Raw genomic sequence first — 24,861 nt, 5'->3', positions numbered from 1 at the left:
TTGTTAAGCGCTTTTGTCCAGAAACATGAACATCTTCAAATAACACTAATTTAAGGACAAACACATCTTCTCAATATTTAAACTAATTACTCTTAACCATAAATTATTAATATTAGCATCTATTAACATTATTTTTTTTTATATTTTCTTGTGTTTCTGTTCCAAATAATCTATTTTCATTTATCAAAACATCTTATTTTATCTATATATTTTATTTATATTTTTCTGTTTGATAACATTAACACAGAATTTTACAATTTGCATTTAACAATGAAATCAATTGATAAGATGAACATAGTGTTGAATCCTTAACTTATTTTAATATTGGGGTAGTTACTCTAGATTTTTAAGATGGGGATGATATTATCCATTTGTATGTTTATAAGTACTTTTTAGAAATAAGAAACTAAAAAATAGAATTGACATTAGGAAATTGAGCATAATATAGAAACAAAAACACAAATCTGCCAGTTAAAATAGTCCCCTAACACAAATGCTAAATGTTTTAATTTTTCTTTAAGGCAGACTTTTTTCAGAATGGCCAGCAAAAATGTAAACACATGATAAATTGTAGTGTCCTTAACACAATAACATTCACAGAAACAAATGAAACTTTCTAGAACTTAATTTAATGAACTCGTTACATTAATAAATTCACAGAGACATGGTCTGACTGATGCATTAGACATTATCTCCCATTCACCTTTAACATCCAGTAAGGAATCCATATCAACTTTCCTTTCATCTCCATGTACACAGTCAGTCACATAGAAAGCATTATATAATTCTTGCTTTTTAAAGTGAGTGTGTACCATGCATTCATATTGTTCTTGTTTATAATACAGTATAAATACTCTATATACTTTCATTCAATCTCCATTTAATTTTGTCAATATAAATGCAATGCAAGTTGAGCATGTCAATAAATAAACCACAATTTCTATTAAACATTCTATAAGCATTAAAAGTTATTTCTAAGCTTGGAATATAAACAGAAGGTCTCTTATTAATACGTCTGGAGTATTTACATGCACCACATATATAGACATCAAAAGAATGCATATCCTTTGTAGAAAGTTTAAATTTAAAAATATGTTTTAAAATGTTCTTAAAATTACTGCACCTCTAATTAGTAAATAACAGGTTATTGACAATAATGGCATGTTAAATCAAGATTTCCTTAGTAATCTCCCAGTTTCTAACAATAGTAATATCTGTTGCAACATTCAAGTATTGGTGTCTTGATCATTTTGTATTCAATCTGAGTTGTAGTTACAGTATTACATTCAATTGTTGGTGGTCACTGTTTTGTCTATTTGATCATTCATGATAGAATCTAATATTAATACATTCTGAAATTTGCTTAAAATATAGTTTAAATTCAGCTTACACTGAAATAACTTTAAATCACAAAATCATATTCACCATAGTAGTTCTTTCTTTAGGAACAAACACTAAACCTTTTAGTAATACTTTCTTTTGAGCAGCAATTAATGGAAGTGAACATCACTGCTGCTCTGTGTTTGATTCCTGGGTAATTGTGAAGTTGCTTGGGTCCTCTCTTTCCTCTGTTTAGCCAGGTCATGTGATTGCCATAGTGTTGCATGTTTAAAAAAAAAACAGAGTAAACATTGTACCCACATATCCAATTAAGAAGATTGGGTAAAGCTCAAGTCTATTTATATCAAGGTTAGCTTGTTGTTGGGTTAACAGGTAATTATTTCCATATATGTTAAAATGGACCTGTTTCACAAGAAAATAGATGTGATGCAAATAATTGTAATAAACAAGTAGAAAGTGTAATGGGCTCCCAACTGAAATGTCAGCACTCAAAATGCTGAATACTGCCAAGCTGAAAAAGTGGATTGAAAATGCAGGCGAAGAATGAACATCACTCTTCCTCTTAAAACTTCTTTTCTGCATGGGTGTAGGCCCCTTCCATCTCCTGAACTTGTATATACTAACTCCAAGATTACCATACCTCAGAGAAAAGGGAATATTTTATGAAATGGCTATCTCAGACTTAGTATGTTTGTCTGTTTTTTGGCCATTCAATCTCCATGTTTCAGGATTCACTGTAGTGGGTTCCAACATTTCAAATGTTTACCCTTTTTTTTTCCTTTTAACATCCTTGATATTGTGGAAAGTTTATAAGTTAGCCACAGTGTCCCAATTTTTGAATATGGAAGTTAAAATCCTAAAGTAGAGCAATTTGGACACTTTATTGCAGTGATGACAAATTTTCTTGTCTGGTGTCAAAGTTTTATGGAGAACATCAAAAAGTAGCTGCCAGGCAACAGACACCTTGGATGGATTCTATAAACAATGCAACCTTTTATAGTAATGTGACGCATCCCAACTTTACCCAGGCCTAACTGGCCATTTCAGGTCACATGTCTATAATAAGCAATGGAAGGCTGTGTGGACTTGTTCCTTTTGATGCCTTATACATCAGTTCATGATTTCCCCACCTGCTGTAGTAGACATGAGACCTATAAAATTTGCTAGAGTAGAATGGAGTTAACCTAAAATGTATATGATATGATGTCTGAGTCCATGAAGTGTTTATATATAAATATTTTCAAGGCATGGTGGAAATGGGTCTTGATTGTTGTCACTGCAGTAAAATCACCAAGAATATTTACTCATGGCTTTATTAGCTAGTTATATCTTAACAATGTGTCCATATTATCCTGTCATTGACTTAGAGCACTAAAAGATATAGAACCATATTTGTTTCTGTTGTTGACACCTGAAACGATTTATGGAAGAGGAGATTCCAGTCATAGGTCATTTAGAAGGGGGACAGAATATATGCTATTTTTGTAATTTGGATACAGCATTGTGTCTAGTAGCAAAAGTCAACAATGTAGTGTAGTGCTTTTAGTACTCAGATTCAATCAAGTACTGAGTGATCAAAAGTTGAACTGAAATAGCTATACCAATACAACTCCATGAGATGTAGACTTTGTATTCTGTTATAAAAAAATTGCCCCAGTGAACTTCTGCAGTTAGTGCTTTCACTAGCTGGGAGCGAGAATGACAGTTCATGCCAGATCAGGATTAACTTGAACTTATGTACCAAATTACCTCCATTGCAATGCTGTGATCTATTCATTGCAATATTTTATTACACTAAATATTCTTAGTAATATGTGCGAGATGTGGTTTAACTGTTATATCCACTGTGATAATATTACTTTATACTATCTTAACAGGCAACTTTGATCCAACAAGCAACTGCTTGTAAAGGTAGAAAAACCCAAACTTTCAGCTGGCCAGATACTTTACTTCTTTACCATCGCAAAACTTTGGAACTCCCTCTCCCCAACACTTAGATCCACCCGCTCAGTAACCCTCTACAAGACATCTCTGAAACAACACCTCTCCTCATTTTTGCTGTGCACATGTGCTAACAGCACATCTCATATAACCTAACTTCAACCATCACAACTATTCTTACCCCCACTCTCCTACTCTGGCATCCTCCTTTCACATCCACCTGTCTTTTTACTTACTCCACCTCTCCATCCTGTCCACTTCTCTCTTCTACTAACCCTCATTGTCCTACCATTGATCTCTCCTGTCTACTTCCTTCTCTTCCTAACCCTTATAGACCTACCATTGAACCAGACAAGACATTCAGGTACTCTTGCAGCCTACCTTAATATCATACCACCACTTGTATCTGCAACAATATCCACCGACTTTGCTGATTCCTGCAACAGGACTCATACAGCCTATCGCTCAGCTATTACACCTCCTAAATGTGTGAAAAGTTTAAGTACCTAGTCTCTAACTAATTCCTATATCTGCTTTCTACCCACTGCATGAAGTCTCCTATATATAAATTTTACTAGCTGAGAACTGCTCATATGGAATGTTCTCATGTATATACATTGTTTTGCTTGTATAATATCTTTGATTTGAGAATGATTACTTATGTACTGTTTTTTTCACCAATTGTATAAGTTGCCAATAATATGTACTAAATGTCTTTATTAATGTAAATTCTGTATTGTATGTGAAATGTCTTTATATGTGGAGCTTTTCTCCCTGGGACCCCACTGAAAATGGGCAGTTCCGGCCCAGCTGGACCATCCTGGTAAACAAATGCAAACAAATAATAAATAAATAATCTAAGGTGGAGAAATATATCTCTCTATACCACACAGCAGATACCTCTCTCAACTCTTCTTCTGTCAGCAACAGATGGTATTTCATTCCTTCTACTCTTCAGTAGATTAAAGACACCGAATCTTTTAAAATGCAGCTAAAAATGTAACTGACAGACCCCTGGATGTGCTCTTGTCACACACCAGGATAACTCAGATAGTGCCCCTCTTATAACTACTACTAATTCACCTCTGTCCACCCTTCTTAATATACCTGTCTAATGTCCACCTCCCTAGTGTTTCATCTCTCCAGCCCCTCTTATCTTCCACTCCACCTGCTACGTCTGTCTCTGCTCCTGAAAACTGTTGCTATATATTCTGTTCAGTACTGTCTCCCATACTCATATTATTTTTTTGTATGCTACCTGCATCAAAATATCCTAACTGTGACAAATTATACTGACTTCATCATATGTAATCTTCTGTTGTCCTACTACTGTATTTTATATCCATATTCTCCACAGTTTGAATCTTTTATTTTGTGCTTCTGTAATTTTTTTCATTTTATACACTGCATTTAGTATACTTTTGAATCTTTATATTTTGTATTTTGTACACATCATCCTTAGAGCTTTTCTCTTTGGGCCTCTGCTGAAAAGGATTGTTGCACAGTCTTACTATACTGGTCAAGGAATGAAATAAATAAATAAAATCAGCAGTGACTCCGTACTTATAAGATGTCCATGGAGGAAGTAAGTCAGAGCAAAGATAATATCCATTTTGATAATGGTTTATATTATGTCTTCAGCTATGTTAGACACTTAAAACATCAGCTGCAGTGGCATCGTTATGCCATTCAATGATTACCCAGATTTGCTCCAAACATTGCAGAGGGGCAAGGCAGGGAAGAAACTGTGGACTGATGCACAACTTTATCATCACTTAAGACAATTGGGTTCTTAAGAATATGCTGGTAGGTTTATAGCTTAGATTTGTCAGTTTACTGTACTACTGCTAGCAAATATTGATATGCAATTTATATGGAAGTATCTGGCAAGAGTAGCTGAAGTGGTTTAGATCTGTAGACTTCCAGGTTTATTCCTTTTATAAAGCTGGTGCACTGTTGTTTGAAAATAGCTTTAGTGCATGTTATCTTTGTCCTATTTTGTTTGTTTGTTTTTTTCAACAGACTCAAGCACATGTAAAGTACCTGTTGTGTTTCTTTTTTTAGTTTAGTTTCATTTGTGCTTAGTTTGTTGGTATACGTCTGTTGGTTTGCAATCTATATTGCGTCTTATAGAGTCACTGTACAGTGATATAGGTTTGAGGATTTTGCAGATAATTTCAAGATCAAGTTCAGAATTATTATATCTAAGCCCTATACAACAAATTAATAGAGTAAATAATAAACACCACTAAAAACAGATAAAACATTACTAATAACTAATGATGAAATATGTTTAAAAATAAACAATTTAAGAATAGCAATTATCCATAGTTAACAATTAGTTGTTTGTCTTTTTGGCTTTTCCCGGTTAGGGGTCGCCCCAGTGAAACTCCGGTCCGCTAATAATTGGCAGTCAATTTGTATGGTGCCGAGTTGCCAGGCCGATGCCCAACTTTCAGCAAAGGCACGCCCATTCATGCAGGCACTCCAGCCAAGAATCGAACAGGAGAACCTCTTGCTGTGAGGCAACAACGCAACCGCTGTACCACCGCGGACATATCCCATAGTTAACAATTAGTATTAAGTAAAATTCATCTCAAAGGGGTTAACTTTAAATATTGCTTCAAGCAGCTCATTTCTGGGCTGTCTGTGTTAACTGTTACATTTCAGAGAAATTTCCCCAATAAGCAAAAGTCCAAATGCCAGAGAATTCAAACCACTCATTTGGAACATCCAGCAACCCCTTGGAGGCTAACTGTAGAGAGTAAGCAGGCCAATGCAGGGTCAGCAGATCCTGAAGATAGGGAGGACTAGGCTGTGCAGGGCAAGATATACAAGGATAAGAAATTTCTAGATGATATATTGTCTCGAAGAGTGCACTTCACTCAGAATATGTTCATACCTAGATGCCACATTAAGTAGTTGGGTTAGAGAGTTCTGCACCAGCGGTGGGTATTCAAGTTCACTATCCAACAGCACTAGGAATAGAACATTACAACATTCCAAATAGGAGGAGAGGAGGGCATGCACCACAGTAGGTAGACCTACTGGAGGAAAGAGGAGCTTAATGAGGGAGATACTCCTTCTGACTTATATCCTGTCAGCCAAACCTGATCCAGTTCTGTGATTGAACTACAGGTGAATTGACAAAGCAGTAGTAGATAATATGAATTAAATATGCTTTGCTTTCTTAACATTTCTTAATATTTCTGATGTAAATAGTAGATCCTGACTTGAAATCATAATCAAAGTGCAAAGTATGTACCCGTTACTTACACAGTAAGGAGCCTCATGCGAACCTGTGGCAGTTCGTAGAAACCTGTTGTACTGCAGCTCGGCTAGTGGTGAACTGCATCATACTGAGCATGCAGGTGACTGCATAATGACATGCAAATGATGGCAAATGAGGCAATGGTGATATCAAAATCTAGGCAATAAAAACACTGCAATGACTTATAACCGTATATGGATGGTGCTACATGCCACAGAGTGACTCAAAAAAAGGTCAAAGAATGCAGGACTTGCACAGCAACACCTTCTTGTAGCTAGGTCCATCAGCTCCTGTCCAGGTGTGGGATGTGGTGGATGGTGGCAGTGAAAGCTCTACAGACAGTAGGTCTCACATGGTGAGATGATATGTTGCCTGTAAAATCCCAGGGTCATACACTAAGTAGATAGGTAAAGAGGACATGTTCTCTGATGCACATATAGATAGAAATACATGTATCTGAAAGGACTACAGCCAAACACATTGAAGTACACATAATCATATCATTATCTACAGGTACAAAAAGCACATCTGAACAAAGTGCACTATTGTAATGGTTTACAATATTCTGCTGTAGGAGCACACCATTAGGCAGCACAGATAATACGTTTTACAATAAAAATGCAGAGTTATCTTTACCATCTCAGCAATACAATTACTGTGAAATGAAGCACTAGTTAACATTCAATATAGTGCCATGTTCTCAAAGTCTGCATGTTCATATCTACATCGGTAGTACATAGACAAATTAGACCCTATATTGCAAATGTGTTTGAATTGCTTAATTACGTTGTCATGCAGGATGGCTAAAACATGCACTTTGCTTCTGGGGCACATGTCAAGGATATAGCATATATAGGCTTATGTAGGTGATCGGCTTGTGTGCACACAATGCACAAGTGCATAAAGATGTTTGTAGTTGTTGCAGTGCAGAAATCACACTGTGTTTGTGTGAGTCACTGGCTGACATTTTATATAGTTACATAGTGATCCCTACTACTGCTAGTGCCCATAGACAATGCCTGCCTTTTGTGTGAATAAAACAAAAGTCATGCTGCATCTCCTTCACAGGGAGTAGCTAAAGGGGCTGTAGGATGGCCCATTCTGGAGAACAGAATCCTGGTATGACCTGGCCAAGGTTCTGGCCAGGGCAATGGGCAAACCCAGGGCAAGTGAAGAGTGCAGGCATAGATATGATAACCTGTACTGGCGTCACTCTGATGAACTCTGTCAGTGGAAAGCAGAGGTTAGCAAACAACAACCTGACTAGTATTGTAAGTGTCTGTCATTGGACAGTTTTTTATTTGGGGAAGTGTATATTTTCTGCCAAGACGTGTTCCTGATTCTTTCAGGTCTTTCTGTCTATGATATTTATGGTGGAGTAAAATGGAGGGATAGTATTTTTCAGGGAGGAGTTGGTGATGAGTAGTGCACTGTACATATGTGCGCCTGCAACCTACAGGTATGTCTGTGATATGTAATGGGTATTTATGGCAGAATAACATAAGGCTCTCATGCGTGTAAGTTGTGGAAATTTATTTCTGGGTGCCAGTATGCTAAATGGTCCTTCACCATGTGTTCTGTGGTAGTATCAAGGAATAGGTCTGAATACTCATATAAAAGGGACACCCGCCTGCCTGTCTTCTGGGCAATAAGGAAAGGTACACACATGTGGGTCTGTGGGTTGTGTTATGAACATATGTGCTGGTGGTTGGGTTGTATATACTGTGGTACCACTTTCTCATTAACTTGTCTCAGTTCACTGATGTGACCCTTTATCTTTTAGCCGGCGCAAAATGGGCTCTCAATGTGTGGACAGGCTGCATAAGGCTCCAAAGACAGGTGTCAGGGCAAGTTTTGAGGTATTGATATATGTTGTATACAATATATTCCTCTTACAGTTATTAGGCTAAGACACTTATGGCATTGTTCCCTCTCACTCTTTCTGTTTATATTTTGCTGGACCAAAGTAAAAAGATGATGAGTAGGTGTCTCAACCACAGCCTGCCCCTGCTGAGGCTGTAGCTGAGGAGGGTGATGGGGATGGGTGCTTCTTTTTCAAGGGGTATCAACTTCTGTCTGGCAGGTGTCCTTGCCTCATTAACTCAGTGGTCCAGCCTCAGCAGTTAGAATGGTCTGTGTCTGAGAAGGAGCTGGGTGTACTGCTTGAAAATTCAACAGACTTGCTTACCCAGCTTGCCCTGAACATCAAGCCACCAGAAGGGAAATCTGCCCATGCCAACATCCACTTTAATCCATCTGCTGATAATGTTTCAGTGTTTCCTTCAGAGCTGAGCAGCAGTTTGGAAGCTGCCTACACCCTAGGCTATCGCCAGTCTGGTGCTCTCCCTTTCTGTTGTGTGCAACATTGCCCAGTCCTCCCCACCACCATTTGTGTGCCGTCTGTATGTCTCTGACCATTGCAGTTATCTCTATCCTAGTCTGTGCACATTCATTGCTGTTTGTCTGTCCTGCCAGGTGTTGTCCCTGCAAATTCACCTACCACTCTTTCCTTCCCTTCATATTTTCCTGCTCAATCCCTACAAGAAATGCTGTCCTGACCTACTTACCTGAACTCCACTATACGCTTGTCTTCTGTGCACCTCTGCTTACTGTCATCTCATTTTCATATTTTCCTATACAGTTCTTTCCACCAGATGCAGCATTTGGAAGCAGCATCAGGGTGTCCACTTTGTGCACCTGAAGACAGTGTAGATACCATTATGGTGCAGTGTGTGTGTGTGTGTGTGTGTGTGTGTGTGTGTGTGTGTGTGTGTGTGTGTGTGTGTGTATATATGTATTACTGTTTCATACTGCTTTGCCATGGGATACACTGCAGGGTTTGCTAGCACTCTTTTATATATGATTGCATGCTATTTATCTGTGTCGTTTACAATAAGATGTTAGCTAACAACCATAAATTCTTACAGCTTTTTATCATGAGGGCTATGCAATGTGGCATGCAGCTGCTCTGGTTACTTATATGACACATACATCCCTCTTATTCCATTCTGTTGAGCAGCTAATTCATTGCATGGACTGGTCTGATTATGTAGCTGCTACATTACTTATTTATTTGTATCAGCACAGCTGCCTACTCCAGATCACTACATGTTCCCATTTGCATTTATAATTATTCTCTACACTGTGGCATTTTGCCACAGTGTTGTGCAAGCTCTACACATCTGCACAGCACTTCTGTATAAATCCTAGATATGAGTATACCACAAGTTTATTCTTATTAGACTCACTTTACTTGTGGTATTGCTTATTGTTTAATCAGACTTTTTCATTTTCTGATACTGTTCTTTAGGTGTGAATCAATATTTTGTACTCTGATGCTTATTTAACTAACAGTTAAATTTTGGATCACTATTGCTAGAGTCTGTATTAATATTCTGCTACTCTAATATTTGTTTGTGTTAATATAGCAATGTCTTTCATCTTTTCCCAGTTAGGGGTCACCACAGCAGATCACCAGTCCACAAAATGCTTGGCTGTGAAGTTTTTAGGGTGTTAAGTTGCCAGCCCAGCGCCCAACCTTCACAGAAGGCACACACACACACACACACACACACACACACACACACACACACACACACACACACATACACACACACCTACCTACATGTCTTTAAAACCCACTCAATCACAAAGATGACATGCAGACTCTGCACAGAAGGCTCTCCAGCCGTGAATCGAACCAGACAACCTCTTGTTGTGAGGCGACAACACTAACCGCTGCACCACTTTGGCTGATGTTCGTTTGTGTTAATATACATGTTTAAATTGAGAATCTTCATAATACATTTGCTGTGATCACAGTGTACTTCATATTGGTTTAAACCGCCAGCATTTAGTTTTATACATACTTTACAATTATTGCATTCTCCATTGTGTGTGCTCTGCCTTACAGAGCAAGTTACATCTGAAAAGGGTTTTTGACCATTCCACTTACCTGATTGATTAATTGCTTGATTGATTTAGATAAGTATGTATGTATGTACGTATTTATTTCCTTATACTCACTTTATTATATTCTGGGTCACAGGGGTGCTGGAACTCATCCTGCAGACAGTGGATAAGAGGCAAGAAAGCAATCCTGGACACAGAATACACAGCTCTATGGATAATATGAAGAATTACCAATCTACCTGTAACATTTTTTTAAGAAGTAGAAGTAAATCACAGAATCCCGCAACAGATTTTGGTCTCAGTATTTTGAGTTTAGGGATTTCAAAAGTCAGTATTTTGAAGCCATATATATATATATATATATATATATATATATATATATATATATATATATATATATATATATATATATATATATATATATATATATATATATATACACACACACACACACACATACACACACACACACACACACACACACACACACACACACACACACACACACATATATATATACATTTATTTATTATTATTTATTTTATTTTATATTTGTTGACCAGGATAGTCCGACTGGATACATGTCCATTTTCAACGGAGGCCCTGGGAGAAAAGCTCCAGAAACACATATAAGCTTAAACACTTAAGAGACATGCATGTTTACAAAGTATATACAATGTAGTCCACAGGATGGGACTCACAGGATACATAGTGACTTTTAATATACAAAACCAGTATGTGACAACAAATAGATATGAGCAGAAAATGCAGACAATACATTTAGACATGATAGGCAAAACGGTAGTTAATCAGGGTTAGTACAGGGGCAAAGCCAATGTGTTTTAAAATATTGTTTGAGGTCATTTTTAAAGAGATTTAGAGAGGGTTCCAGAGTAAGGTTAGCTGGAAGTGAATTCCAAGTTTTGCCAATGAAGTTGGTAAACAGAGAGCCTCCAGCTGACTTGGTAGCTTTGCATGTTTGGACCTGAAGTTTGTTGGATGAGCATAGTGGCCTAGGGTTATTATATGGTTATTATATGGTTTTATGATGTTTATGAGTACTGGAGTATTTTCAGGTTTGTTGAGAATGAACAGAACTAAGTTGGGCAAGTCAAGCCACCCTAGGAGATTAAGGTTTTGACAGTGATGTGTCCTGTATTTGGAGCCAGTGTCAAATCTGGCAATGTGGTTGTAGGAGTATGTGAGTTTGCTGAGTTCAGATTTATTCAACTTAGAGAATATGGGGGAGGCATATAAAAGGGTAGAGAGAAGATGAGAGCAGGCGATTGCAGTCCTAGCTAATGGGGTTAGGAAGGGTTTATTTCTATATAGTAACCCAAGCTTCTTGTTGATGGTTTTGATAGTTTTATTGACATGCAAATCAAATTTGAGATTATCGACTATTACCCCTAAGAGTTTAGTGTGGTCGTCTGGGGAAATAGAGGTACCATTGTTGGAGGTTATGGAGATGGAGAGTGGGGTGGATCTACTAGTGGGGGCAAACAGAAGCAATTTAGTTTTGTTAGTATTCAGGAGTAACCTGTGATTAGAGAGCCTGTTTTCAACTGTGTTAAATGTTTTCTGGGTTAAGGTTTGCAGATCTGATGGGGAGGAAGCTGTGCAGATCAGGGTGGAATTGTCTGCATATTGGATGCAGGTTGCTTCAGGGAGGACAGTGTGGAGGTTGTTGATAATGACAGAAAAGAGTAGGGGACCTAAAATTGAGCTCAGAGGGACTCCAAGGGTGAGAGGTAGTAGGGTGGACAGTTTGTTCTGCCATAATACCACCTGTTGTCTACCACTCAGATAGGAGAGGAACCACTGAATAACATGGTTGCCCAGGGAAATGGTTTTCAGAGAGTGAATGAGTAATTGGTGGTTGACCATATCAAAGGCCTTTAAGAGGTCTAGAAAGAGGGCTGAGGATATCATATTACTGTTCAGATTTTGGTGTATGACATTGGTAATGGAAAGGAGAGCGGAGGTGGTGCTGTGATGGGGCCTAAATCCATGCTGGGAGTTGGCCAGCAGATTGTTCTAGGTGAAATAGTGCATAAGTTGCTTATGTACACACTTCTCCATTATTTTGGCTAGTGGTGAAAGAATGGCAGTCGGTCTATAACTGGACAGTTTTGTAGAACTTCCCCTTTGTGGAGTAGGATAACATAGGATATTTTCCAGATGGAGGGGATAGTACCATCTGTTAGAATCCTGTTGATCAGGATAGAGATGGGGTAGGCTAATGTGTCCGCAGCTTTTTGTAAGTACTCTGCTGGGAGGAGGAGGTCAGCAGATAGTGTGGTGGGTTTTCATTTTTTATTAGGGATCGGATAAGGGTGGTGGGAACCAGCTGGAAATTGAAAGGGGATAGATAGTGGGTGTGATGGGAGTAGGGTTAGAGCCTGAGGGGGTTAGTTGGTTGGCTAAGGACTGGATAGTTTCAGTGAAAAAGTTGTTAAAAGCACTAGCAATAATCTCTGGGGATTTATGGGTGAAGTTTGATGGGGTTGGAGTGGTAGATTGTCCTGGATGAAGAAGTCAGTTTATACTTGACCAGAACTTCTGGGGATTGTTTTGATGCTTTTGTAGGAGGTTATGGTAGTAGTTTTTTTGTCATGTAGAATGGATTTTTTTGTATCGTTCCTATGCTGACGATATCTTAGATGGTCGAGGGGGGCTTTAGTAGCACGCCATTTGGCCCAGGCTTTATTTATAAGATTGATTTTTAACTTGGTTTCCTTTGAGAGCTATGGTGCAGAGCTTGATTTTGTTCTGATAGCACGTGCAGAAGCATGAGAGTCAAGGATACTCTGGAATTTAGCATTAAAGTGTGCTACAGCCTCTTCTAATGGCAGATGTTTAAGGATTGACCAGTTGACAGAGCTAAGGGCATTTTGGAAGTTGATAGGGTTGACATTTTTATTATTTCTGACTGTTTTGAATTTGGTCTGGTGGGGGTTCTCTAACTTTTGCTTAATAATGTAGGTTAGAGAGTGATCACTGAGGGCATTGGGGAGGGTACCAGATTTATACAAGTGGGGGTGACTATTAATGAGTATCCAGTCTAAAATACTTTCTTTGTGTGAAGGTTTACTAATCCTAGTAGGGGCAGTTATTATTTGTGTGAACCCAAAGCAATTTATATGGGTGACAGGGGATTCAGCTGAACAGATGTTTCAGTCGATGTTGAAGTCACCAAGAATAATGGTTTCTTGGGGGTAGGTTGTGGATATCCATTGGAGAATATCTTCTAGAGTGCTTATGTTATTACTTGGGGGACTGTAGCTACAGACTATATTTATGCTTTTGTTGGTATTAATTTGTAGTTTAGTAGTGAGGATTTCTGCATTATTAAATGGGAGCAGTTGTATGGAATCCTTATTAATGTGTTTTTATAAAGAACTGCTACCCCACCTCCCTTCTTTCCCATGCGGTCTAGTCGGTACCTGTTATATCCTTGTAGTAGAACCTCATTGTCATCAATAGAAGGTTTTAGCCAGGTTTCTGTGAGACACATTATGTCGGGGGAGTGGACTGCTAGAAGGGCGTGTAGGTTGTGGACTTTATTGTTTACACTTTTAATATTTAAGTGAAAGGTCAGGAGAGAGTTAGTGGATCTGTTAGGAAATAGCATATTAGTGGAGGTGGTGACATAAGAGCTATTCTTTACAGGTGAAGATGGGCCAGGGTTGGAATGACTATCCCCATCTATAATAAGCTTGTAGTGTAGGCTAAAGACACACCAACTAATAATCCACAGAAAAAACAAGAACCGATAAACAATATTTTTGAGTGGATCTGGACCTTGGGTCTTCTTTTTTCTGTGGAAGCTTGTAGTGTAGTTTAATTATGAGCTTTAAGAATTTATTTAGTATTTTTAGATAGTGCTTGTCCCTAGGACTGGAATTTAAGGTTTTAACAGGATGATAAGTTAGAGGGGTTGAGAGCTTCGATGTAAGAGGTATAGTTAAGAAGGCTGTTTTAATGGAAAAGTCTAGGGTGGTTGTGACATTTTGGGTGATGGAATCCAAGGTAGTACTAGCTTTCATAGGCGGTGAGGAGATAAAAACTAAGCATGAGAGGTAGGAGAGATAGTACTAGAGTATTATTTGATGCTAGCATGCTAAGCATGAGAGGTAGGAGAGGTAGTACTAGAGTATTATTTGATGCTAGCATGCTAAGCTTGAGAGGTAGGAGAGATAGTACTAGAGTATTATTTGATGCTAGCATGCTAAGCATGAGAGGTAGGAGATATAGTACTAGAGTATTATTTGATGCTAGTGTGGCAGAGGGAAAAGTCAGTTTAGGACGCATTGTTTAACCAGGATAAGAAATGAAGGAAGTGGAAAAAGAGGTTAGAGAGGAGAGGACTCTTTGGTGATGTGTAGGAAGCTGATTGGTAGGAGAAAAAGGAAGGAGTGGTTATGATTGTATAAATTTAACAGTACTGGGGGCAGGGTGGAGCAGAACTAAACCATGCTACAAGCTACATACAACTTTTAACTACAAACGCTTAAAAAGTTTATTTAATTACACCAATTTATTCTTTAGCATTACACTAATGTTAGTGAGAATTACACTAGCCATTCTTTTAGCATTATGCTGTTAAAAGTAAGAGGTTTGGGATAGGGAAGGTAAAAAAAAAACCTGTATGTTACAATCAGACAAAAATATCTGTTAAAGTTTATCAGTTTAATCCTTAAAATAGTTGTTTAACTACACCAGTAAATTAATTTAGTGTTGCGCTATTATTTTCAGGATATTCAAGGTGGAGAACGGAGTTGGAAACCTGTTCGCGGCCACCTGGTTAACTTTTTGGTAGGCCACTATGCTTTATTCTGAGACCAGGTTCTAGGAGGTTAGGGTTTCCACTAAAGAGGTATTGGGGATGCCACACAGTGTCATAGACCCAGACCTAGCTGACTTTAAATTGTAGTTTATATATATCTATATATATATATATATATATCTCTGTATATATATATATATATATATATATATATATATATATATATATATATATATATATATACATACATATATTTCCAAAGGTCAAAAGATAAATAAGTTATAAAGTTATCATACAATTAAACATTTCAAATTTATTAAACATTTCAAACTACACAAACAATTATTAAAAGACCAACTTACACATATGCTATGTCTATGGTATGTAGTTTGTTTTTCATATTACTGAACCAATATCTACATGGCGCACATAGTATTAATGCTTAATTGTTGCCTACATATGAATATTTTACAAGAGGAAATATATTTCTTTGACCTTGCGGCTAAAAAAACACATTTCCTATTGCTGTTCATACAATTCATCAAGAAATGAGGACAGAATAACATGGAAGTATACCAACACGGTCATGCTAACAAAAGTAGGAGAGTTTTCTGACTGTGTTTCATGAAATTACATCATAAGGGAGCTCTGGTTATGGCACTCTTAGGATTTACAATCTGACATGGCACCACAATAGATGTTTGTGAACAATGTAAGGTGGAATTAAAAGAATTAAGAGAGTCTTGAGCTGAGTAGTACACGTAAAAAACTGGTTAGGGCGGCAACAGAACACAAAGGGTAAAAGTAATGGAGTTCAACAGCGGCAAGAACATGAACCCATCTGGCCAAAAATCTTTGATCAGGTAAACACTCCCAAATGGACTTAGCCATAAGTTAATATCCCCTGTCCCATTCAAAAAAATGTACTACTTGTGAAATAGAAATTACATTAAACTTCTTGTCCAAGCAGACAGCTAGAAGTAAAGGTGCTAAGGAATTGTTCTTACCTTTCCTTTAGCTGTTTTCATGACCTACAAACCCTTCTATCACAACACAGTTCCAGCAAGCACTACAGGACCACAGCACAGATGCACAACCTCCTTATTCCTAATCTAAACAGTAAATATGGGACTACATTGGCACTATCACTATCATAGGACAGACTTCCCATGCACAGGAAGTAAGTCCTATGATAGTGAATGTGCCTAACGTGGGATTTTGTGACATTAAAAAAACTTTTCTGCCATTGCTAATTTTTTCCCCCTATCCCTAACCAACCAAGCATGTACCCCGGGTTGGGAATAGCTGGTGTAAGTGGTGGAACATATACATTTATTAGCTTTTGCTTTTTTGATATTCTTTCTTTACATACTGAACAGTGCTAAAGAGTGATATTCTCTACCTCCTTTCGATCTTGGTTTGTTGCTGTCATACCCTTTCTCTGAAAACCTGGTACATTATTAAAGATATCTTCAGATTTCAATGCCCGAACAAATTTATTTAAGTCACATGAATTGTGACTTGAGGACTTTATTTACAATAAACCTTAGGTGACAACTATTAGCTTGCAAAAAAGGCATTTTTAGAAAACAGTTTCCACAATAATAAAGTAATTATGGTCTTTTCTATGAATTTTGATACAGTCACATTCAGAAACTTTGTTGTGAAAAAGTCGTAAATTTTATAGCAGTAGAATTCAGATGTTCGACATGGGACCTTAAATCTGAGTACCCCCAAAACCATGTAACTGAGCCATAGGTTAGAAATGTCAGCTAGATCACAGATCAGCTGTTTCTCAAAAAAAAAAATACATAAACAAGTCTGTAGCTATAGGAACAAACTCTGAACAGCACAAAAAATATTTAAAAAAAAAAAAGTTTGGTGAATTGAATCGAAAGCCAAAAACATACTCCCAATGATCAGAAACTTCAAGCAAATTAAAGAGGGCACAATAACACTCATTACTCAAGAATAAAAACAAACTCAGTCATAGATAAATCATCCTTCTTAGACTTTTACCAGTGGAAATTATGACACAATAAATGGCATGTTTATAAAAACAAATGGATGGACGGCTTCTTCAATTACCTAACTGCGTCACTCTGAAAGTTGCCAGGGTATATAATGTTACTTTTGCATTCATGAACGCAGCAGTTAAATTCAACAAGGATCTTTTTGGTGGAACACCAAAATTAGTAAGATGTACAACAGAAAAAAGATAACTATTTAGCTTTCAAAAATACCCCATCATAAAGCAAGTCTATATTTAATAAAGTACAGAAAGTACTGTCTTTCCTTATGAAATCAGTCAGATATACCTATGAACTCAACTTGTCCCAAATGTGGAATGAAAAATGAAATATATATTAATTACACCAGCAGACTGAAAAGGGGAAAATGCGTATGGAACACAATATAGATAAGGAATAAAATTATCCAGCAGCCAAGGGATGTAATGAATGCGGTTGCAGAAAACATTAGTACAAATATCACAATATTCTTCTTTTGGCTTTTCCTGATTAGGGGTCTCCACAGTGGATCACCTTGTCTGCTCATGATTGGCAGTGGAGTTTTATAGTGTCGAGTTGCCAGCCTGGCACCCAACCTTCCACAGAAGGCACATACAGACACACTCACACCAATTTAGAGTGTCCAATCCACCTGCAGCATGCCTTTGGGATGTGGGAGGAAACCGGAGCACCTAAAGTAAACCCACGTGACCACAGGGAGGACATGCAGACTCCGCACAGAAGGCACCCCAGGCAAGGATCGAACCGGAGAACCTCTTGCTGTGAGGTGACAATGCTAACTGCTGCACCACCGCCGCCACCCAGTGCAAATGTCACAATAAGGAACAAAATATGTCAGATGGTAAGCAGACAAGGGGAGACATCCCTTTTGTAAATGCAGACGTGACAGCTGCTGCCATAAAAACAATTAAATCCTCAAATTCCATGGGGCCAGGCAAGATATCTGCTGGCTTCTTACACAGAATTATGGATCTATCAATCCTGATTAGATTTTTGGGATGTAAATACTTTTGTGACCTACAGTGATAGGACTTAGTGCTACCAGTTCACAAAGGGAGGGAGTCACATTAGACCCAAACAATTTTAGATCCAGCAGCCTGATCAATATTCTATGCAAAATAATAAACCTCATCCAAAATGACAAAAAGGACCTTCTTCTGTTAGATATGAAACAAGTCATATGGACCTCATTCAAAATGATAAAAGGCCTAGTTCTGTTAGATATGAAACAAGTCATTAAGGACCCTATTCAAAATGACACAAAGGATGTGCCTCTGTTAGATATGGAAGAGTATGGGCTTGCTAAAGGGAGATCCTGACTTTTAAATCTTATGACATCCTTTGGGGAGATAACAGCACCACTTAATGAATGACTGACTGTGCATGTTGGTTACCTTGACCTTGCAAAGGCCATTAATAGTATTCCACAAATGGGAATAACAGACCAACAAAAAGTCTTAAATAGCAAACCATACATAATGCAATGGGTAAAGGAGTGTTTAAGCAACACAACACAAAAAGCCAGGTCGAAGCAGGCATTGCTGGAATATGTGTCTCATGAGCCTGGAAATTAAATTTATAAAGTGTCTATTTACTTGGCACAAAAAATAGCACAGGATTTAGATTAAAATGAGAGTAGAAGCAGCAGGGCCTATTTTAGATGTGTACACCTGTAGCTACACCTCCATCAGCCTCCTTTGGTATTTGGCCCTGAAGTTGTTTTTTGTCTCAGTAATTGCTAACGGTGGTGTTCCACAGTGTTCTAACTTGGGCTGTTAATTTTTGTACTCTTATTCTCTGATATTAAAGTACTACTGCAGAAATAATAACATGTAAACCACAAAACTGGGAATAATACAGGTTCAAAACTCACCACAGGCAAAACGGATATCATAAAATGTATTTAGCATTTTCATACCAAATATAGAGCAGGACAAATTCAGAAAAAGTAGTGCAACACTAACACCACTAACACATACTGCTGTATATTGGAATAAGCATCATATACTCAAATTTAAAGCATTTAAAATGACACCACTCCTAAAAAAACTTATCAAATACATATGTTAAAGTAGTTGTAAACAATTACAAGTAGCAGTGTAATTTAGAATGGCATTAAAATAATTTTACCTGACACAAAATTAACATACACTTATAAATAAATATGAATATTGTTACAAAACATTAAGGGTTAAATCAACCTTTTGCAGATCTCATTTCTTACCTGGTGAAGGATGGACTCCAGCTTTGCAGGTTTATATATTTATTCTCTTGGCAGTATTTCTAGTATCAACATTATAGTTATTTGGCACTTGAATATATTATCTATATTCAACTTAAGTTTACTATACTTAATTTGGTTTAGTATGTCGTCACTGAATGTTGTCGAAGTATGTATAGGTATGTAATTACCTGTTACTAGAATTGAAGCTATGCTCAGTTTAACCTTTTTTCCTCTCTCCCTGCTGACCTCCAGTTGCCACCAGCTCCTTTTCTCATTCACTGGGTCTACCAGACACATATTAGCCACCTCAAGCTCAACCCAACCAATATCTTAGGCCTGTGAGAACAACAGCGACTCTGGTCCTCTGCTTGGGACTATGTCCCAAACCTCTACTGCTTAGAGGCAGCCTTACAAGCTCCACAAATTGCTGCCTTTGGGAAGTGCATGCACTCTACATTCTTAATGATGCTATTGCAATCAGCCTATGGTACTTCCCATCCCCTAGGATGGGGAGCTGAAATCGATCACTCAGTCCCATTCTTCCCAACATGGTTGTCCCCCCATTACGCTCATATCACTAGTTGAACATGGATCATCTGGGTCACAGTAATAGCTTTGTCCATTTGCACCACGAGGCCACAGAATTTTCAACTTAAGTTTAGTATTCTTAATTTAGTTTACTATGTAGTCACAAAATGTTTGCTTGGTATGCATGGGCATCTTTATGAAATTAATTTATTACCTTAGTAATAAATATTTATCTTTTTAAGTGTTGCATTACTTTATTATGCTAATCTTCTAGAATCGCCTTTCTAACTTCCAGGCTTGGGTTATTTTGTTTAAACTGCAATTAATTGCTGCTCAGGTATAGATTGGATTCATATTTACATTTTATTCATCTCAAGAATACTGACATCATTATTCAGAAACACTATAAATCTGTTATCCTATTGTCACCATCAATGTGCAATGTGAATTCTTCTTTGTGAAGTGTCGATAAATTAGTTTTTTCTCCTACTTTTGCCATGTGTGACTAAAGTCATTGCTGAAAATGGACCTTGGGTAGCCTACACACCAAGTTAATAAACATAAAATAAAATAAAGTAAATTAATGGCCAAATGGTTGACAAACTTGAGGGAATCAAGAATTTCAGAACAAATGCTTTTTAAAAATATAACCTATTGTGAAGCGTATTCTCCAAACAGCTTCATTATAATATCTCATGAATTCCTATATATTTGTGCCAGCTATGCTTTGCCAGGTATTGTTGCCCATTACATTAAATATTTTGAGAAAGTCACTGGATATAGCCCCTAGTCATTTAGCACTTCTATTTTCTGCAAATCCTCTCGGTTTGCTACATTTTTCAGATATTTAACTAATATGTAGTCTTTCTCATATAGCGACAGAGATACAAGAATGGCATCCTTAAAATTCACTCCAATGGAGCTCAGGAAGTTTGCACTGCAACTTCCAATGGGTGGAGCCTAAGCCTTTTGACAGAATCAAATTACGTCCTCACATTTCAAACAAATGTTCGTATCTCTGGAACCATAGGGGTTATGAAACTCTTCAGCGCAACCTATTTTTATAGTGGCAGTATTCTTTAGGTTCCAAGTCTTAAACCGAATTTTATAAATCTCAGTAAACACAATAACTGTTATAAAATAACAGTTGACAAATAAACTAGTAAAATAAAATAAAGGTGAACGCAGCTGAAAACCACGGAATAAGTATTTATTAACTAACAACAGGTTTCATCAGAGTAATTACATAATGGAGCAGTTTTTCTTATATACCTTTTCTTAACATATAAAATCCAATTGACTGTAAATTAATTAATTGAACAATTAAAAACAATTTAATTTTAAAGTCACCAGGGCAGAGGTAAAATGACAATGCATAAATTGTTCGTATATATATATGTATTGTACAATGTGCTAACAATAACCAACACTAAAATAACTTTTAAATCAAATGAAAGTGCCTAAATAGTAACAACAGTTCTATTCATATAAAAATTATTAAAAATTAGTGTTGGTTATTGTTAGCACATTTGGTGGGTGAAAGCGCTCAGTGTTGTTAGTTAATAAATATTATTCCGTGGTTTTCAGCTGCGTTCACCTTTATTTTACAATAACTGTTATGTTTGTAATATTTTGTAAATAACTTACAATATGTCAGCAACCACTTAAGTTACATGCATACTGTCAGCAACATTTTATTCATCTAACTGAGAACTTTCATTAGACCTAAGGAGCTCTGTCTGTGTTAATTGGTTGTTGAGATATTCAGAAAAATATGAAAATTATATCTAACTAAACTAGTATCATAAAAATAACAGTTAATATCTCTCTACCTGCACTAGACAGAGAGGTCTAATATTAATGCAGTTGAGTTTGCCATTGTGTAAGCTTTAAGATAAAATATTTGAATATCTTGTACATAGCATAGTTTTGGTATTATTGATACAAATATGAACAAGCAATATTGGATGCCTAGAGACCTCAGTAGGAGGTAACTGGAGATGTACCTGGAGGCATCACTCTGATGTAATAAGTTAATCTGCACTTACACTTCTTGTCCTGTTTCTGGGAATTTTACTTGTTCCAACCCTCCACATGTATTTAATTGTACTATTGCGGGAGCCAGGATTCCCTTAAACTGCTAATAAAGTTTTGCTCTAAAGCTATCTAGGTTTACCTGCATTTTGTTATACTTTGTGTACCCTGGTATTTCATGAGTCCTAAAATGAACCAATATTTCTATCTTATCAATCTCATTTCTAATTTGAGAAGAAAAAGCCTACCAAAATCAATGACTGTGATCTTTCTATAAGAAAGCTCTCAATTAGGCATCAAGGTTATAAATTCAGTGCAGGGTTTATCTCTTTTTACTGGTTAATCGGCAAGATTTTGGTCTGTGTTCTTGACAAATCATTGATTTCCAAAGTTGCAACTTTCTGACTTTGGATATCAGTACACCAGTGTCATTAAAACTTAATTCTCACTAAATGCTTACTCAACAGTAACACAACAAAGAGGATAAAGTGCTCAAATAAAGCCAACAAACCAAAAAAAAAGCACTTGGAAATGCTGCTTACCACGTACCATGCAATGTTTATTAGGTCCACCAAAAATCACTTGAATAGCCACAAATAAAGAATAAAACTGTATAAAACCATGCACGCTTTAACAATTCAATTTCTTTTCACCCATAAACCCACAGACTTCATCAGATGAACTACAGCAATTCCAATTGCTCCTAATTTACCCTTATTAGCCAATTAATAAATTAACCCTTTGTATCAGTTGTGAACCACCTCGTTGAAATTACTACTAATATCTTGGGGAGGACATAGCCTACATAACAATAATATAAACAAACATAAATAAATAATAAACCAATAAAAAGATCACATCATTTAAAAATGTAAATATTATAAAAACCATTAGAATCTAACAACTTTCTTAGGTCTCCATCTCCATCTCCATCTAGTGGTAAAGAATGTATACTTAAAATTGCAATACATATGTATAAAATATTGTGTACGTGAAAAAAAATATGTGTGTGTGTGTGTGTGTGTGTGTGTGTGTGTGTGTGTGTGTGTGTGTGTGTGTGTGTGTGTGTATATATATATATATATATATATATAAAAGGTGTGCATAAAGAAACTAAATGCTGTTCATTATAAATGTTTTTAAAACACACAAATCTCCATCAAGTCCCTTATAGTTTAGCTTATCTTAATTTTAAAACAGGGGCTTGGGAGACTGTATCATTTAATCCTGGCCATTTATTATCTTCCAAAATAATTTGCCAGTACAGTTCTTTATATTCTAACTTTGTCTCCCAAAGGCCACCCCTAATGTCAATAGGAACATTTTCTAGTACAAAAAACAAAAACTTTACAGTCTGGCATAAGAGTGTATGCTTGTAAAGTGTATTCCTTTGGTTCATTTTTTTTTTTACATCGTGAACATGCTCATAGATTCTTTTCTTAAGTTTTCTTTCAGTTTTAGCTACATAAAATGCTCTACATTTCTCGCATATAGCGATATAATAAACCCCTTTGGTATCACATGTATAATATGACCTACCTATTATATATCTGTCCCTACTAATTATATAAATATCCACTTTATTTGAAATAAAGGGACATTGTGGACAAAAACACACTTAAATGTCCCCACCTTTCTCTTTTTATTACAATTTAATTTATTCTGGTGGTTCTCAAGTATGCCCTTGATACTTCACCCCTTCCTAAAAAGGCATTTGAATGGTTTGTCAAAAAGAACTTTCAAATCAGACAAGATAGCAAATTTGGCCCACTCTTTTTCAAAAGTATCTTTAATGACTTGTGCATCCCCATTAAAATCTGTTACAAAGGCACTTTCATAATTATTCCCTTCATCATTGATCACTGCCTCATTCTCCCCATATATAAAGTTTGATAACTGAACTTCTAAGCCTAAAATGTGCGCAAATCTGTCACGTCTACCCAATGAAACCTCATTCTGTATCTCTTCAGTTAAATTCTTTGGATATCCTCTCTCCATAAACATATTTTTCAAAAAGTCACACTCACTAAAATAGTCGTTATCATCTGAGGTCATCCTACTACCTCTAACAAATTGTCCTTTTACTATACCTCTCTTTTGAAAATAAGGGTGTGTGCTTGTAAAATGCAGATAGGAGTTGGAATATGTTTCTTTTCTATATACTTTGAACATAAAATTACCTCCTTTCTTCTGAATAGTATGGTCTAAATAATTAACATTATCGTAACTGATGTTATATGTAAATTTAAAAAAATTAGTTGAATTAGAAATATATTCAAAAAAACTCCAAAAACTTCTTTTCAGTGTCTATCCACAGTAAACAAATATCATCCAAAAAGTGCTTCTACAACACCCAACAGTTTTGAAATCTAGAATTCAAAATAAATTTTTCTTCCCAACATGAAAGGACACACGTCACACCCATTGCTACTCCGTTTGTTTGCCGGAAAAGCTCCCCTTCAAAATATAAAAAAATATTTTTCAAAGCAATGTCCTATAACTCTAAACAAACATAAGAATCTTTCTGGGAAAGCTTTCCTTGTGTCCTTAGTGATTCTTCAAATAATTCTAAGCCTTGCTCATGGGGTATAGAAGTAAATAAGTCTATTACATCAATAGTAATAAAATTGATTTTTTCATCAAACAATTAATTTTTAACACATCTCCAAAAATGAATGGATGACAATGCATTGAATTGTTAAAGTGTTCATGGTTTTATACAGTTTTATTATTTGTTTGTGGCTATTCGAGTGATTTTTGGTGGACTTAAACATTGCATGGTGTGTGGGAA

Source organism: Protopterus annectens, chromosome 7.part1, assembly GCF_019279795.1.
Source record: "Protopterus annectens isolate FY-2018-M chromosome 7.part1, PAN1.0, whole genome shotgun sequence".
In the NCBI taxonomy this organism is placed as follows: Eukaryota; Metazoa; Chordata; order Ceratodontiformes; family Protopteridae; genus Protopterus; species Protopterus annectens.
This window is presented reverse-complemented; position numbering follows the sequence as displayed.